General features: G+C 55.7%; 2 long non-coding RNA genes across 3 annotated transcripts; one reads left to right on the top strand and one right to left on the bottom strand.

The window, feature by feature from the left end:
* The first annotated feature begins 969 nt into the window (after positions 1–969).
* Positions 970–10,067, top strand: LOC116281047 (uncharacterized). 2 transcript variants are annotated; one of them, XR_012073858.1, is made up of 3 exons: positions 989–1,328; positions 5,643–7,688; positions 8,694–10,067. It is a non-coding gene; the product is annotated as an uncharacterized lncRNA (long non-coding RNA). The 2 variants fall into 2 exon arrangements; XR_012073857.1 differs by having other exon boundaries at positions 970–1,328; positions 5,643–10,067.
* Positions 2,164–6,632, bottom strand: LOC140697026 (uncharacterized). Its single transcript, XR_012073859.1, has 2 exons — positions 6,507–6,632; positions 2,164–5,679 (listed from the first exon to the last, which is right to left on the bottom strand). It is a non-coding gene; the product is annotated as an uncharacterized lncRNA (long non-coding RNA).
* Positions 10,068–15,970: the final 5,903 nt, after the last annotated feature.

Here is a 15,970-nt window from a genome sequence, read left to right as displayed (position 1 = left end):
ACCCTGGGCAGCCTGTGTGGGAGGGAGGGGAGAGGGGAGAGTGAGGTGCTGAGAACGGAACACCTTTTCTTCAATGCCTTGGTTCAACGGCGGGTGGGGGCAGCTCTCTAAGAGAGGGGAGGCTGGAGCTGGTCAGCAAGATGTACCTGGCACGAGGCCCTTCCCTGCACGTGGAGGTGGGTCTCTCTGCAAAAGCGCAGTTCCCGTGGCCCCTGATCCCCGGGTGGGAGTGGTGTATCCGACTGGACACCAGGTCTGAGGAGGCCTCTGCAGAGCTGCCGGGAGACACTGACTGCAAGCTTGGGCATGGCCACGGGGCGGTCAGCTGTCTGGGATCAGCTCCTTGGTCCTGGGAGTTGCGAGATGACCGCTTGTGTGAAGGTGGAAGCTGAGAAGCCAGGGACACCAGCAGGGGTGTGAAGCCTGTGGGAAAGTCATGTTACCCCTTCCCATGGCAGGGACGTGTAGTCTGTGCCCCAGCGCACTGGCTTCCTGTTGTTTGGGGCACAACAGAGTATTCCCTTTTACACATGAGGAATCTGAGCAGGGTGGTCCCCGAGACAGTGAGATGTGTTAGAGCTGTGGGTCTTCCCATCAGTAGGCACTTCCTGGCTCTGTCATGAGACCCTTAAGGCTACTTAGTGTTAAAACCCTTACAGAATCCAACATCCATCCATCCATCCATTCACCTGTCCATCCATCCATCCGTCATCTGTCCATCCATCCCTTCATCCATCTGCCCACCCAACCACCCACCCATCTAACATTTATTGAAAGCCTGCCATGTGCTGGGCACAGGGTTAGCACTGCTTATAGCAGGCAAGCAAAGGCGCAGCATAGCATGGCCCTTGGGTAGAGTTGCCAGCTGAGGTGAAGAGAAATACAAGGCATCCTGTTAAATTTGGATTTCAGATAAACAGGGAATACTGTTTCAGTGTAAGTGTGCCCTATGCAGCATTTCGGGCAGGTGTGCTCCAAGTGCGGCATGGGGCGTCGCTATACTGAAGCTCATTTGCTGCTTATCTGAAATTCAGGTCTAACCGGACTTTCTGTATTTTGTCTGGCAGTCCCACCCGCGGTGCTCACTGCGGCTGGTAAAATGATGCAGGTGGCAGGGGCGCTGGCATGCCCAGTGGGCGGGCTCTGGGGGCACCCAGGGCCGGGCAGCTCTTCCTGCCTCTGGCAGTCGGGACAGGCCTCGCGGAGGGGCCCCGCCGGTGTACCGAACACCTTCTGTCTTCTCGGAAGCCTCAGCCCATCAGTCCTGGCGCACCTCGGCTGCAGCTTCAGCACCTTCCTCCCGGGAGACTCGCTTCCCACAGCACCGGGTGAGTCTGTGGCCCCGGAGCAAAGCACAGGTCAAGGGCACCCACTTCCGGAGTGTGAGCCCTGGGGACGTCAGTGCCTTCCAGCCCTTCCCCCTCCTGCAGGCAGGCCTGTGACGGGTCCCCCGGTCCAGCTGCCTGGTCCCCCCACCTCTCCTTCAGGACGGGAGACTCGGGGACCAGGAGTTCCCGACTTTCTGGTCTTGGGGCCCAGCAATAAGGGCTCCATGCCCCCCGGCCGGACTCTGACCCAGATCCCACCGAGTGTGTGGTCCTGCGGTGCCTCGGCCCGGCCACCTCTCTGGCCCCTCCCGGCCCTGCTCCCCGCCTTCCACCCCTGGCGGCCGCTCCCAGAGCAGCAAGCAGGCTGTGGCCGGCTCGCTCGGGTGTCGCCGCATCTCCTTCTGCTGGGCCCCACCCTCCTCGCTGGAAGGTGAGCCTTTCTGTTTTATCTCCTGTTCACGCCCGCCCGACGAGAGCAGCTCCCGTGCACCAAGGGCCTCCTCCTCCAGGGGAGCTTTGAAAGCTGGCCTAATATAATCCCTACAAAAATCCATGAAAAGGGTTTTCATAGAAAATGGAAGGGGGTGGGAAGGGATAAAATGGGAGTTTGGCATGTGCCGGTAGCCCCGCCCTGTGTGAAACAGACAAGCAGCAAGTACGCGCTGGAGAGCGCACGGAGCTGTACCGAGCGCCTTGCAGTGGCCTCCAACGGAGAAGGGCGTGGAAAGGGACGCGTGTCTACACGTGTGGCCGAGACCTGGCGCTGCGCGCCAGAAACCGGCACAGCACTGCAAACTGGCTAGACTTCAGTAGAAAAAGAAAAAGAAGAATAAAATCCATGAACTTGGCAAGTTTTATCTACGTGTTAAAGTTGCAAATACTGAGGCTCAGAGAGGTTAAGAAACCTCCTCAAGTTTACCCAGCTAGTGATGATGAGCGAGGGGCACAAAAGAACAGCTTAGCATCCTGAAAAGCGCTTGTTATGAAAATATCCATGAATGCAAAAAATGACAAAAAGAGGCTGTGACAGTCACTCGAAATCCCGTCACTAAGAGGCAAGCAGCGTCGAGGCGCTCAGCCTGCTCCAAACAGCTTGCTTTGCAAACGTGCAGAGGGAAGAGGGCTGGAGACAACAGAGGAAGGGTGGGCTGCTGCTTTGCTCAAATAAAATATCAAACTTGGCTTCATTTGGATTTCCACGGGAGGAGCTGCTGAATTTCAGATAAATGTTTTATTACAACCAAAGAGACTGGTTCTTCAAAGAGCTGCATGTTTTCCATAGTCATTTTTTATTTTTTTAATTATTTTTTTGATGTAAGTAGTAGCAATACTTTTAGGTCTGTCTCTGAAGGTAAGAGAAATGAAAGCAAAAATAAACAAACGGAATCTAGTGAAACTTAGAAGTTTATGCGCAGCAACGCAAAGACGACCTGCAGAGCGGGAAAGACATTTGCGAAGGATGTGGCTGGCGAAGCAGTAAGGTGCAAAATCTATAAACAGCCTACACAGTCAGTATGAAGAAGACAAACAGCCCAATCAATAAATGGGCAGAAGACGTGAATAGATATTTCTCCAAAGAGGACTGCTGTTTCCTTCCAGCACTTCAACATTTGTTCTTTTGTCTTCTGGCCTCCGTCCGTGTTTGTCCTTGAGTCTCGGTCACACCTTGCTGCCTCTCTGCGTGTGCGCTGGTTCTGTGTGTTTCCCTCACGTACTGTGAATGACGTGCTGTCGGGACTCAGCATTCTGTTAGGTTCTCTTTAAAATTAGTAATTTTTGCCTGTTTGTTTCATTCAGTGGTTAACTCGACTGGACGCAAACTGCGCTCCGGCCCCCGTGGTGGGTGGCCGGTGCCATCTCTGTGCTGCTGGCCCAGCGGCTGAGACCCCGTCCTGCGCAAACAGGGCTCACAGACCCGCCAGAGGTGTGAGACAGACTTATCACGGGGTATCTGTGGCTCCCTCTATGTGGCTCTCTCTGTTCTGGGATTTCCCTCGTGGTCACCCCAAACTCCATCCTCTGGTTCTTCGCACCTGTAAGACTGTGTTCCATTGAGGCTTAGCCGCCCGGCAGGGCACAGAGCGGCCCTGCCCTCAGACCGCAGGAGCCCGCCCAGCTGTCCCCTTCTCCCCAGCACCCGCCCCCTCCAGTCTCTGTTTCTGGATGCTCTCCAGTGCTGTGGGACGGCTGTCTGTGTCCAGCCACTGTAGTTGCTACCTGTGCAAGGTTTGGTCCAGTAGGAGCCACTTGGCCATGACTGGAGAAGCCTGTGGGCAGCTGGGGCTGGAGGGGCGCAGACCCCACAGCCCGGCCGGGATCGAGCCGGGGCAGGACGGGCGCGGTTTGTCTGGCTCTGGCTCGTCTGGTTTGGGGACCGGTGTCTTCCGAGATTGAAGCGAGAGCCCATAGGTCTTAGCCTCCTGCCCAATACAGCACCAGGATTTTACAAATGTTTTGGACTGAGAGAGTGAAGTCTCTGGTTTTATCACCTCTGCTCCCGCGCCTGCAAAAAGCTCTGCTGAGTCCTCTTCCCCTCGGCTGGTGGGTCCAAGCCTGGTCCTCAGCCGGGGGCCTAGACCGACAAGGGTCTCCAGGGGTCAAGATGGCTGTGAGTCGTCGGCCCATCCTGCCGGTCCTCCCGTCTCCGGGACTTTGGCCCGTTAAGTCCTGTGGCGCCCCAGCTCCGACTCTCTGTAGTAGGGCTTTTTGTAGTGCGCTTGGCCTCTTTCAGTCGCTGTCTTTGGCGCTGATGGCCTTCCGTGTGGGACCCACCCTTTCCTCCTCAGAAGCAGACGTGCAGTAGCAACTCACACATTTGTATCCCTTCCTTCTGGTCTGGGCCTGACCGCTCCGCCTCGGTCCTGCAGTGGAGTGGTTCAGGTTGGAAAGATCAAACGAGGGGCCAGGCAAAAAGGACCTGCTGAAATCTCCTCTGTCCAGCTGGTACGTAAGCAGACAAACCAGCCTTTCAGACGTGAGCACCTCTGCCCAGCAGTGCCAATCCTGGGACTTCATCTCGAGACGAGGATTTAGAATGTGCTCAGAGGGCAAGCTTCCAGGATGCTTCTGGCAGTACTATTTTGAATGTTCAAAGAAAACCCTTGGAACAATAGGTAATTCGTTTGAGAAAAACTTGCATGCAGTATGAAGTCGTGCAGTCATTAAAAATGGTGGCAGACTCAGTGGAAGCACGATCACGGGATCCAGGGCAGCTGTGTGGTCTGAAGACCCTTGTGTGCACGTCGCCGGTGGGGAGGGGTGTCTGGAGGGACCAGAGCACCTGTGCTCACAGCCACTGACTGCGGGTCCAATGGCAATTATTCAGTGTCTTCTGGTGGTCTGTATTTCTGATTTTTAAGACAATGACTGTTTTTTTTGACTCTGTGGTTTTGAGGTATGATTTACAAACTGCAAAATGCATAGACCCGAAGTGTGCAGGTTGATGGGTTTTGACAGATAAATAGAGCCATGTGACCCCCACCCAGGACAAGGCATGTTCCCGCCACTCAGAGTGCCCGTGCCGCGCTCTGGTCTGCAGCGAACTGAGGACCGCGAGGAAATCAGAGAGGCTCTCTGAGGCTGAAGGGAGAGGCGGTGCTTGCAGCCGGGCTCTCAGGGGGCTGTGCCCACACCACGCTCCTCTCTGAGGCCCTGCAGCGGGGGTCGGAGGGGAGGGAAGACGCAGTCCTCTCTCTACTGCAGGTGCCCCACAGGCGGGCCTGGGCGGGGAGGGGCTCTGCAGCAGTGGGGGCAGCCTTGGCCCCGCCCACCCTGGCTACCTTTCATCCAGCTCCCAGGTCAGCTCTGGGTCACCTGGCCAGAGGGACAGAAGGCCATTCATTGTACCAGGAGTGTCATCTGTCCTGCATTAGGAGTGGGAGGCGGGAAGGGCTGCATTCCTACCGGTGAGGGAGCACTGGGCTCAAGGCCTTTCTTTCTGAGCTGCCGGTGGAGTGTCACCCAGCTCCCGGGACCCAGCTGGGGCCGCAGTGGCCTCCGGGTGGCACCTCTAACCAGCCTCGAGGGCAGTGGTGGATGAGGGTGGGGCCTACTCAGGCTGCAGCGCCAGAGAGAAGAGCTCAGTCTGGGGGTGATCGCTGTGCTGGCCCCCGCTACCGACCTCCGGGGTGCGTCACTGTCACTCCCAAAACACCGCAGACCGTGTGACTCAGCACAGCCTGAGGCTGGAAGCCCGAGACCCAGGGGTGGGCATGGTCCTGTGTGGGAAGACTCCTTGGGTGGCAGGCGGCCGCCTTCTCACTGTGTACACAGCAGAGAGAATCTGAGCCTGGTTTCTGCTTCTCTTCTTAAAAGGACACCAGCCCTGTGGAACCTTACGACCTCACAGGCCCTGTAAGTGGAAAAGCATTGATGCCTTATCAGTACACAGAGGATGCTGCGGCCATCAAGTCATCAGGTGCTCCCGCCACCCCCGGCAGCGAGCCGAGGGGGCTCAGAATGCGGACAAGCAGGCAGCCCGGCCTCTGCAGCCCCCAGCCATGCCCCCTCGCCCCCAGGGAGCTCAGGATGTGGAGGAACAGGACACGGGCCCTGGACCGCTAGGTGCACATCAGAGGAATTGTTTCAGTGAGCCCAGACCTTTGCACCTTCTCATACACAGAAAAGCGCTAAATTTCCTAACTTGAAATACCTGGTTTTCTTTAATTAACGGTAATCCTTTGATGTTCTGACTACCTGTCTTTGTGACAAAAACCCCTAAACATCCTGGCCCTCCCGTCCCCCCAGCAGAGCAGTCTCTCGGGGCGGAGGGGGTGGTCTGAGCCGCTGCCTCCCGGCGCCAGTCCTCAGACAGCCCGCTGAGTGAAAGTAACTCGGCTCACAGGCCGTGCACCATTTCAGCTGACAGCCCCACCTCCACGTACAGCCACAGCGGGTGTCTTTCCCACACCAAGCAATTCTCCCACGCCAGCTGTTGTCCCACAGCTCAGCTCAGTTCCGCTACTACCTGGAAGCAGCATCAGACCCTACAGGTTAAGGGCTCAGCCCCACGGGACTGCCTTCTTCCCACTCTCCCAACCCCAGTCGCAAGTCCAAGTTGCCACTTGTGCCTCTGACTGAGTGGCTAGGGCAGAGGTTCCAACGGCCCCCTCTTTGGGTCCCATGGACTTGCTAGAGCGGCTCAAGGAGCTCGCAGAGACAGCTGACTTGCTAAATTACCTGTGTGTTGTAACAGGACAGACTCAGGAACAGCCGAATGGAAGGGACACACGGGACAAGGTGCGGGGAAGGCGCGGGGCGCTTCCAAGCGCCCCGTGCGTGGACCGCTCTCCCCGAATCTCCACGGGCTCACCAGCCCAGAAGCTCTCTGAACCTCGTCCTTTCCGGCTCTGACGGGAGTTTCAGTACGCAGGTGCCGTTAGTTAAATCATTGGCCTTTGATGCCTGACTCAACCCCCAGCCCCTCTCCCCTCCCCAGGGTCTGGGGTAGGGGGACGGAAGTCCCAGCCATGTAACCATGGGGCTGGTTCTCCTGGCCACCAGCCCCCACCCTTAGGTGCTCCCAAAAGTCGCGTCAGTCACAGAACAGAAGACCCCGTGCCCGCTCTCTCCACCTGGGAAACGCCAGGGCTCTGTAGGAGCCTTGTGCCAGCAGTGGGGTGAAGGCTGAACACAGACGTCTTCCTTTTACACGCCTCAGTCTCCCGGGGAGGATCTGAGGAGAACCGCCAGCAGGTGCGCCCCTTCAAGCCCGGAACCAGAACATGGGTCTCACCCAGGGGCGCAGCCCCAGTGTAGCAGCAAGAATGAGCCTGCCTCCACGTTAGATCTGCTCCTTTGGCTCGAACCCCCTGCTCTGCTTCCTGTGCTCAGTCAGACTGGTTTTGCACCTCTTGTGAAAGAATATTGCCTGGAGCCTGAAGTAGACCGGACAGCCCATTCTCAAGGCTCTGACTTCTAAGAGTATAACCCTTTCCATTCATATAAAGACAGCAAGTTGCAGAAGAGAAAGTAACATTTGTTTTGTTGGAGGTTTGCAGGGACACCGTGACCTGACCCACGTGGACAGCTACAAGAACAAAGGGTTCCAAGAACAGAGGATTCAGACACCAAGAAGTTTGCAATAAACAAGCACATCTCCTCCCCCTTTTAGTATAAAAGGAGCCTGATTTCTAACTCAGGGCAGATGGTTCTCTGGGACATGAGTCTCCCATCTTCTCGCTCTGCCAGCTTTCCACATAAAGTCGCTATTCCTTTGCCTCGACACCTCGCCTCCCGATTTACTGGCCTGTCGCGCAGGGAGCAGAACGAGTCTGGACTCGGTAACTCCAGGAAGGGACGCAGCCGCCCAGCTCTAGCCAGCGTGTCAGGCACTGCTGTTGGAGGAGACGGACCAGGCAGGTAAAACAAGCATGAGGCAAAATGAAGCCAACGGGGTAGATCTATTTCAGTAGCTAAAGGAGGAGTATCCTAACAAGAAGCAAACACAAAATGATGAAAGAAAGGACCAGGTGGAAACGTTAGGTTTGATGACCATGACTGTCGAAATAAACCATACGACAGACGAGCAGAGCAGGGGACGGGGCAGTGCGCGCCCGGGCAGGGGCACAGGTGAGAGAGCGTCCGAGAGGCAGCAGGAAACCACGGTGAGACGAGATGGAAAATGTCCCCAGCAGCTGAGGGGCACAGGGGACACAAGCAGAGGTGTGACCCTGGGCCACAGGGGTCCCGGAGAGGAGAGGAGGGGAAGCGCTGGAAAAGTAAGGGAGGGATGTTCTCAGAGTCCGTGTGGGGAGAATTCACGGGCTCAGATGCCAGTGGGAGAGGTGAGGGCAGGCAGGCACGTTTTTGTTTCCAAATATTGGAGACAAAAAGACAATTCTAGAAGTTTCCAAAAAAAGAAGAGGATTTCCCCATCAAAGGGCAAAAATCAGGTTTGTACCTCGTGTCTTAACAGTAATACTGGCCGTGGGAAGGAGAAATACTCATCTTTACGAGTATTTACGGAGTCGAAGGGAAGTGCGTGAACCTCAGAGTGCGTGTCTGGTCAAACCAGGGGGTGCAGGGGCAAGGGAAACGCCCCGAGGACAGGACGAGGCGTCCCTGGCGTCTGCCCGCAAGGCCCCCAGGGTGAAACTGGGGGAGTACCCGGGGCGGAGGACCAAGGAATCTGGGAGGGAGGATGTGGCCCCACAAGGCAGTGTGAAGGAGGGGGGCCAGCGCCCTGGCGCAGATCCCGGGCGTCTGAGAACATTTAGGACCAAAGGAAAAGGAGACGTGTATTCTGATGAAGGAAACGCCCACCCTGTGCTGACCCCCTGCGTTCCTGCTGGTCTGTTTGTTTTTTGTTTTGGAAACCTTGAAGGAATGTATCCTTGACTTGCTAATCTTCCTTTGCTCTGACAGGACGAAAAGCTGCTGGAAACCACGTTTCTCTGGAGCAGGTTCGCAGCGTCATCTGGGAAGTGGGCTTCTGGGCTAGTCCTCAGTTCAGTTCAAATAAAACTCTTTTCTTTTGTTCTTCTTGATTGTTTTTGGGGGAGTTAACTAGGCTTATTTATCTATTTTTAGAGGAGGTACTGGGGATTGAACCCAGGACCCTGTGTGTGCTAATGTGCGCTCTGCCACTTCAGCCACACCCAGTTTCTTGATTGTTCATTGATTATTTTCTTTGACAGTTCATGCTGCTGGGGTGTAAACTACAACGGGCTCCTGAATTGGAATGCACTGAGGACAGAGTTCAGGGCGTCCGTGAACTCAGGCGGGAAAGGTTCTGTCTTTATTTTCACTGACCCCCCACCTCAACCGAGTGCTCACCTGTGAAGGCAGGAGGACCCGAGCTGGCAGCAGGAAGCCCTGCGACCGCTCCATCCCGTCCAGCCACTGCAGGGTCTCAGCAGGACTTTTGTTGATGCTTCAGTTCTCATGGTCATTAGACCGGCTGCTAGAGCTAGGCTCATCTATTATGGTGTAAGAAAGTATTCTTAAAAAAAAATTATTTTAGTAACTGTATTTCAATGTAAGTGGTTTCCTTTGCAGCTTGATGTGTTTTATTTTACACACTTACAAACTGTGTTTGGGGATGGGGATCCACACATGAGGACCCCACTGTCATCGGTGACCATCTGACGTATGTAATAGTGTTTGTAACTGCTTAACTGTGTAATGGTTTAAGGGGTTGTTCTCATGCTCTTTCTGGCTGGGATTAGGGTGGAGAGAAGGGGGCTTGGGTGGCCTGTCTAGCCCCCTTGTGGTACAGGGATCATGCTGAGTGCCCTGCTTTTGCCCCCAGTGCCCTCCTCTTGACTCCTTGTGGTTTCCTTGTATCCTGTTGTTCGAGCTGCAGACCCCAGCCTTCAGCAGGAGATCCCAAGCCTCAACCCAAAAGGCTAAAAGCCTCAACCCAAAAGGCTAAAAGGCTCCCAGGTTTCATTTATCAACTTGACTTTAATCTGCACAGATTTTTCTCTAGAGCACTTTCCCACAGAGCCTCTTCCCACCCACCGTTTGTTCTAGGTACAAGAATATTGAGTCTCAAAGCCAGAGGACTTTGTGCCCAGCAGAGGGAAAGGGACCCCTGCATCTGCAAAACCAGGAACAGCTTTGCAACAATTTGTTACCCTGTATGTGATCTCTATGGAAATTAGCTCTGCCCCTGGAACTCTTGACTTTTACTGTAAAGCCCCCGCCTTCTCTCCCCAGCAGGTCATGGTCTTAGAGGCATTAGCCCACTGTGACCTCCTTTGCCTGCAAAGAAATAAAGCTGCCTTTTCTACTTCATCCAAAAGTCTGTCCTCAAGCCTCAATTTGGTAAGCTGGGTCTGGAGGTCGAGTTTCAGCAATATACAGGCTTCCCCAGAGGTGCCGAGGAGAAGGTTGAGCGCCCTCCCCTCAGGGGGCGAGTGCCTCCATATCCCCATCTGTAGAACAGGGAAAACAGAGGTCCCGCTGGACAGACTCGCCGGGGGGCTGGGGCTGGGCGCGCACATCCGCCTCCCAGTCAGGGCTCCACACGCGGAGCACTTACCGCTGCTTCCAGGCCACTGGGCTGAGCAGGAAACCACACAATCTTAGGATTAAATAATGGGCACAGCACGTGCCAAGATTCGCAAGGCCAGCTGTGCAGTCCTCGGAAGGGATCTTATGAACACAATAGGTTCCACATTAGCGGAGGGCCGTGCACGGTGCTGCCATTTCAGACGGCAAGCCCGAACAGGCAGATGGGGCGGGAGAGCGCCTGGACGAACGCCGGGGCGGCACAGGGGAGGGAGACCCGGAGAACTGACGAGTCAGTCGGGAGGAGCCGGAAACGGCAGTCAGACCCCCCCATCCCCCTCAGGCCCAGCTGGTCTTACTGGGGATTCTACCACACTTTAAAGGAACAGTTACCTCCTTTCTTAGGCAAAGTGTTTCAGAAAAGAGAAGACAAGAGAACCACAAAAAAACATTGCCCAGGAAGCTCTCTGGCCAGCCCCCCCCACCAACCCAGCTTTTCCCGCTGCAGCCCTTAAAAGCAGAAGTCCGGTGTTGTCCCAGAGGAAGCCAGCGGTTTGGGACACACTGACCCCTGGCTCAGGGCAGAGGGGCCTGCTGGTCTCCCTTGTGGTCTCGGGATGTGCTCAGTGTCTGCGTGGGGCCCTGGCAAGGTCAGGTATGGGCCCCAGGTGACCCCAAAGGGATGCAGCAAGGCAGGCTGTGGGAGCCCGGGTCCCACTTTGGGCTCTGCTGGGAAACAGAGGCCGGGGGGGAGGGGTGTGGCAAGTTGGGCGGACGGCAAAGCCCTGGCCAAGGGAGGCTGGAGTCCGAGGTGGGAATCCGGGAGCCCTGGTGCCCCAGGACGTGTGCCCCAGTTTACCTCGTTCTACAGTGCAGAGACCAGCCTTCCTGTTCCCAGGTCGGAGGAGGATTCGGTGTGATGCTGGCTGTGGCCTGAGCAGACGGAGGTGGAGGGGGGTTGAGGGAGGGTCCACGGCTGCCAGGAAAGGGGCAAGGAGGCGAGAGACAGAGGAAAGGTGGACTGGTGGGGGGGCAGCTGGTGGCTGTGGAGGTCCCCGGGATGCTGCAGGTGGGCATGGGCCCGCAGTCTTGGTGGGCTGCCTTGAAGGGGGATCTTTGACCTCAGGGCAGCTCAAGAGCTCCCAGGTTTCAGATTTGGTGAGTGGGGAGGAACCCTGCCCCTCAAGGAGAAGGACTGATGGCCTGGGTACCCTACAGGTGCGGTCACCTGGATGCTCTGTCTGACCCCACGGTTTGGAGGACCCCAGACGGGATCTGTTGGGGGGCAGGGCTGGGCTTGGGGAAGAAGGGAGGACCCGTTGCCAGTTGGCTGCCAGGACAGGCCCAGGCCTGGGAGAGTGATCTGGACAGCACGTCTCACCCTGCAGCCAGTGATCTGGCTGAGACATGGGTACTGGGGGTGCTGGACAACCCAGGGGCCCTGCCCGAATCCAGGACCCACCTGTGCGGGGTGCTGGAGGTGTGGGCTGCCTTGCCACCACACCCCACTGCAGACCCTCCTGGGGGAGTCCCAACATTGACCGCAGAGGCAGGAAGGGTGGAGCCCCACCCCGCCCTCCATGAGGTGCCCCCTCTTCTGGAGTCCACTGACCCCTCCCTGAAGGGCCTCTGATTAAGCATAAACCAGAAAATAAGATTCCAGAAACCAAACTGATAAAATGGCACATTTTCAAGTTCAGTTTCTTCATTTCCCCTTTCAGGGGCAGGAGGTGAACTCGCCCAGTCCGGCTGATGGTGGGGTCCTGAGCCCCTCATGGGAAGGCCTCCCTCCCTCCGCTTTGGGAGCTGCCTCGGTGGGCCCCCTGGTCTGGCACAGGCAGGGTGACCACACAACTGACCCTCCAAACCAGGACACTTTTGAGAGAGAAACTTGGCATCCAGTGACGGCGCCAAGGACCACAGGGAGGACGGGCATCTCTGGCCGCCCTCCGCGGAGCAACCCAGGCTCTGCTGTGGGCAAAGGGCGCCTGTGAGTGTAGCAGCCTGTGGTCGCCTTCGCAGACTTCAACGCAGCTCACAGGCTACCCGTCCACATGGCGCTGGCCGGAGCGGCTGGGGTCCACGAGCGGGCGTGCAGGGAGAAAGCGGGAGACGCGTGGGATCGTTAGAACCTGGGTTTCCAGGTCACCCAGCACCCCTTCTGCCGTCGCCCCGCCGGCCCAGGGCTGGGGGGGGGCGTGGGCTCTCCCTCCGGACAAGGTGCTGGGAGGACATGTGGGATGAGAGACACTGCGGGGCCGCTCTTGGCAAGCGCATCTTCCCCTGAGGGATGCAGGACGGCTCTGCGTCTCCCCAACAGCGCCCCGCGATGCAGCTGGGTCTCAGCAGTGCCTGCCTACGTGCGTCGAGATGGTTCCCCCTGAACGTGGATTTGCGGCTGCACCTCCCTGAATCCAGCCATTTCTGGAGCTGTGTGTGCGTGCCTTTTTTTATTTTTAAACTAATAGACTTTATTTTTTTAGAGCAGTTTCAGATTCACAGCAGAATTGAGCAGAAAACACAGAGAGTTCACACACACACTTCCCTCGTCCTCAGCCTCACTCCTCAGTGCTGCGCGCCGCCTCGCTTGAGGGCTTTGCTGTCGGCCGGGTCCCTCTCCGTCCTCGGTGGGCTGCCCCGACGTGGTCTCGGCTTCCCTCTGACTTGTTAGCCTGCTCGGCAGCCACAGAGCAGCAGAGACCGGCTGGAGCCTGAGGTCAGGGGTTTCTGCTGGGGCCTCGCTCCCTCCTGCAGCCCCTCGTGTCTTCCTCTCCTTGTGAGGCCGCTGTCCTGTTGGCTTAGGGTCCAGCCTCTAGGCCCTCGTTTGACCTGTACTACCTCCTAAAGACGCTGGCTCTGAGTGGAGTCCCAGTGGGGGATGGGGCTCCAACATGTGGACTTGGGGACACAATTCAACCCAGGACACCCCTTACTGCCTGACTGCGCCGTCTCCTCTCCTGACTCTGAATGTCCCAGTGCCCAGGGCGGGGTCCTGGGCCGCTTCTCCTTTCTGTCCCTCTGCACACCCTCCCTGGTGTCACATCCTGCCCGTCTGCAAATGCTGCCTGCATGCTGCTGGCCCCAGGGGCCCCGTCCACCCTGGATCCCTCTCCTGAGCTCTCAACACAGCCATCCGCTCACCCGTGCGGGTCTGGGAGGAAGCACAGCCAGACGAGCCAGAATCGATCCCGTGCCCGTCCCTCCTGCGATCCCAGCCCCCAGCCCCCGTCTGTGGCCTCTACTGTTGTCTCCAGGTGTGCCTTTTGGAGCAGCAGCCGGGGGGGCTGCACCTCTGTGCTCGCGCCTTCCTAGCCTCCTTGGACTCCACCGCCTTGTCTCCCTGCTGCGTCTTGGGGCCCTCCTCCTGCTTGTCTTCAGGCTCACCGTTCCCTCTTCCGCGGCACCAGACCTGCTGTTAACCAGTCAACCAAGTTTTACGATCCAATGGCAATGTGGATTTTAAACATCTATGAAAGTCTTGAAAAAAATCTGAGAATATGAGAACGAATGTATATATGCATGGCTGGGAGGTTGTGCGCGCATCAGAATGGACACGTTGTTCCTGACTATACTTCAATTTAAAAAGTCTGATGCTTTTTGCTAGTCTCATGTACCTGGCTCATGTTTTAAATTTCCTTTATCTTTTTATGCTTAAAATTTTAAAATAAATTCAAAAAACTTTTATTTAAAAAATTAAAAAAATTGGAGTATAGTTGATTTACAATGTTGGGTTAGCTTCTGGTGTGCAGCATAGGATTCATATTATTTTTTATTATAGGCCATTGTAAGATATTGAATACAGTTCCCTGAGATGTATAGTAGACACTTGTTTATCTATTTTATATCTAGTAGTTAGTATCTGCAAATCCTGAACTCCCAATTTTTCCCTCCCCACCCCATTCTCCCTTGGTAACCATATGTTTGTTTTCTATGTCTGTAAGCCTGTCTCTGTTTTGTAAATAAGTTCATTTGTATCTTTTTTTTTTAAGATTCTACATAGAAGTGACAACATATGGTATTTTTCTTTCTCTTTCTGGCTTACTTCACTCAGAATGACCATCTCCAGGTCCATCCCTGTTGCTGCAAATGGCATAATTTTATCCTTTTTAAGGCTGAGTACTATTCCATTGTATAAATATACCACAGCTTCTTTATCCAGTCATCTGTCGGTAGACGTAATTATGTAAGTTTTGATTTTATCAAATTTATACACCTACATAGATTAAAGAGTCAGTGGGGTTCTACACAGCTGTTTTTTTTAAAGTTTTAGCTTCTACCAACTTTATACATATATATAGTATAAGAAGTCAACATCATTTATAAGTATTTTATTTCCTTATTATTATTATTATTATTTGCCAAAACAACACTCCGTTACCACTGTAGCCTTTGTTCCTGGCTCACAGGTCCTGAGCACAATGAGGCACTGAAACGTTCGAACACCCTGGACTGGGAGGAGGGTGAGGGAGACGTGGATAGAACCTGGGCCTCCCCACCCTCCAGTCCACCAGGACGGCAGAACCAAACGTGCACTGACGCCATCTGCAAAAAGCCAGATGCAGCGCGTCCCTCTGTGGGTGGCAGGAAGCCCCCGCCACAGCTTGGAGGCTTGTGACCTCTGAGCAGGAGGAAGCCGAGGGAGGCAGCCGGGCATCTGGTGTGGGCCTGAGGACACCAAAACCTGGAGAGAACATCCTCAAGTGCTCAGGAGCCCAGGAGGGGCTGGCCCGGCAGTGGGGCGAGTTTGAGGCCCAGCCAAGTCAGGCCGGCCCAGGGGCTCTCAGAGGGGGGAGGGCTGGGAGTAGACCTAACCTGGGAAGGGCAGGGCGGTGGTCATCCAGACAGAGGAGGGGCAGGAAGGGACTGGGAGGGCGCCGGGGGAGCACTTCCCAACAGCAACACCAGAGGGAGCTCTGGGTCACCAGCCGGCAGTGCCCTCTGGACCACATCTCTGTTCCAAAGCCCAGAGAATCCGGTTTTATATAAAAGTGAGCAACAGGAATGGCTTGTAGTCTGACCTGACCCTGCACAGAGATACTCCGGGAAAACGGGACCAGAGGTACCACAACACCCCTGCAGACAGGGGCAGACACAGAAGGGATGCCCTCACTGTTGGCTGCATCGGTTACCTTTGCTACGTAACAAGTGACCCCAACAGACTGTGGTTACGCCAATAGCTACTGCCACCACTTGTCCTGCCCTCTGTGGGCTGGCACCGAGGACGGGCTTGGGCTCCTGGTGTGGTCGAGGTTTTCTTGGTCATCGAAAGGCTTGCCTGGGGCTCCAGAGCTCCCTCCAGGGTGACCTGGGGGAAGTCGGGTCCACTGTGTGGGCGTCTCCACAGCCGGGGCTGCCCTCTGCCAGGGTGAGCGGGCCAAGAAACGAAGGCAGAGGCTGTGTTCCCTCTGTGATCTAGCTCCAGGAGTCAGCCCTGCAACGTCCCCCCATGTGACTGATCACACCTGTCAGCCCGGTTTTAATGTGGGAGGAACTGAACATGGGCAGGATACCAGGATCTAAGGGTTAACCAGCTGTCTTGGAGGCTGGTACCACACAGACAAAAGTACAACCTAATACTTCAAGACAAGCTTAAAAAAACAAAAGCAATATATGAGAAAAAAACCAGTGTTAGGAAAACTCGGAAAAGAGGTGACAGATCCTAGAGAAGAATCAGCCATAAAAAGAGA

Source organism: Vicugna pacos, chromosome 6 (assembly GCF_048564905.1).
Source record: "Vicugna pacos chromosome 6, VicPac4, whole genome shotgun sequence".
In the NCBI taxonomy this organism is placed as follows: Eukaryota; Metazoa; Chordata; class Mammalia; order Artiodactyla; family Camelidae; genus Vicugna; species Vicugna pacos.
This window is presented reverse-complemented; position numbering and strand designations above follow the sequence as displayed.